General features: G+C 49.3%; 1 pseudogene; it reads left to right on the top strand.

The window, feature by feature from the left end:
• The first annotated feature begins 658 nt into the window (after nucleotides 1-658).
• LOC115502223 lies at nucleotides 659-1,653 on the top strand (annotated as a pseudogene).
• Nucleotides 1,654-2,201: the final 548 nt, after the last annotated feature.

Genomic DNA, 2,201 nt, shown 5'->3' with positions numbered 1-2,201 from the left:
TTTAAATTCCATCTCTCAGTTTTCCATAGGAACATCAAGAAACAATGAACAGCTTTAGTAATGCAGAGTTTGACCGCCATTTCCTTGAGGAAGGCTTTACTGCCAAGGACATTCTGGACCAAAAAATTAATGAAGTTTCGTCTTCTGATGATAACGATGCCTTCTTTGTCGCAGGCCTGGGAGACATCCTAAAGAAACATCTGAGGTGGTTAAAAGCTCTTCGGCAGCTCAGGCCTTTTACACAAGTCAAATGCAATGATAGCAGAACCACAGTGAAGATGTAGCTAGCTGCCATTGGGACAGAATTTGTGCAAGACTGAAATACAATTGGTACAGAGTCTCGGGATGGCTCTAGGGAGGATTATCTAGAAAAATCCTTTTAAACAAGTGACTCAGGTTAAGTGCACTGCCAGTAACGGAGTCCAGAGGATGACTTTCTTTTTTTTTTTTTTTTTTCAACGTTTATTTTTGGGACAGAGAGAGACACAGCATGAACGGGGGAGGGGCAGAGAGAGAGGGAGACACAGAATCGGAAACAGGCTCCAGGCCCTGAGCCGTCAGCCCAGAGCCCGACGCGGGGCTCGAACTCCCGGACCGCGAGATCGTGACCTGGCTGAAGTCGGACGCCTAGCCAACTGCGCCACCCAGGCGCCCCTAGATGATGACTTTCATTAGTAAAGTTGAATGATGAAGGTTGCAAGGGAACATCCAAAGGCAAGGTTGGTTTTGCGGGTTGCCAGTGATGATTCCAAAGCAGTCCGTCCCCTCAGTGTTAAATCTGCTGCCACACTCAAAACCAGCAGGCTTATTTGGGAACCGGCAAGAGGGCTAAGTATTGATGTCATCGGTGGCAGCTTCCGTGTGGGAAGCAGCTGTACCGACCTTGAGACCTTCGTGCAGGCCATCTCTGATGCCCACTGTGTCTTTGATATGGGAGCTGAGGTTGGTGTCAACACGAATCTGCTTGATGTCGGTGTGGCTTTCCTGGACCTGAGCTTAAATGTGAAGAGATCACCAGTGTTATCATCCCAGCACTGAACGAGTATTTCCCATCAGACTCGGGGATGAGAATCATAGCTGAACCCGGCAGATGCGATGTTGCATCAGCTTTCATGCTTACAGTTAATATCATTGCCAAAAAAACACAAAAAACAACAAAAAAACCTCCTATTAAAGGAACAGACACGCTCTGATGAGGAGTCGCGTGAACGAATCTTTATGCATGACATGAATGATGGAGTATCTGGATCATTTAATTGCATCCTTTATGATCATGCACACATGAAGCCCCTTCTGCAGAAGAGACCCAAACCAGATGAGAAGTATTATTCAAGCAGCATATGGGGACCGTTGTTGTGGCTTGCCCGAGATGCATGCCAGCGATCGGACGCTCTTTGAAAACATGGGTGCTTAACACTTGCTGTTTCTATTTTCAACGGCCCAGAGGCCAACTGTCTACCGTGTGATGTCGGGTCAACATGGCAACTGATGCAGGAAATCCGGAACCACGACTTCCCACCGGAAGTGGAGGAGCAGGACGCCAGCAGTCTGCCTGCGTCCTGTGTCCTGTGCTCTGGAGAGCGGGATGGAGCGCCCCCCACCCCGGCCTCCCACCCCCTTTGGCCTTCTGCGCCTCCGCTAGCATTAAGCTAGCATTAACGTGTGGGTGCCGCTCCTGGAGCTGTTAACTTCGAGTCTAGCTTGAATTATGGGATTTGGGGGGACCGTTTCACTTAATTACCACTAGTTTTGAAATGTCTTTGTGAGTAGGGTTGGCACGGATGCACCAATACGGAAGGAGAGGGGTCATTATCTGTGTTCCTATGGAAACTATTTGAATATTTGTTTTATATGGATTTTTATTCACTTCACTAAAGAATGCCCCTCAGCTGCTGAGCAAGCGTTTGTAGCTTGTGCGTCGGCAGAATGGGCCGAAAGCTTAGTGCTGTGACCTGTTTTAAAAATAAAGTATCTTGAGGGGTGCCTGGGTAGGCTTAGTCAGTTGGGCACCCACTCCTGCTCTCGGCTGAGGTCTTGATCTGGGGGGCTGTGGGTTCATGCCCCACCCTAGGTGTGAAGCCTACTTTAAAAAAAGGAACTTGAGGGGCGCCTGGGTGGCGCAGTCGGTTAAGCGTCCGACTTCAGCCAGGTCACGATCTCGCGGTCAGGGAGTTCGAGCCCCGAGTCAGGCTCTGGGCTGA

Source organism: Lynx canadensis, chromosome E2 (genome assembly GCF_007474595.2).
Source record: "Lynx canadensis isolate LIC74 chromosome E2, mLynCan4.pri.v2, whole genome shotgun sequence".
Taxonomy (NCBI): domain Eukaryota; kingdom Metazoa; phylum Chordata; class Mammalia; order Carnivora; family Felidae; genus Lynx; species Lynx canadensis.
This window is presented reverse-complemented; position numbering and strand designations above follow the sequence as displayed.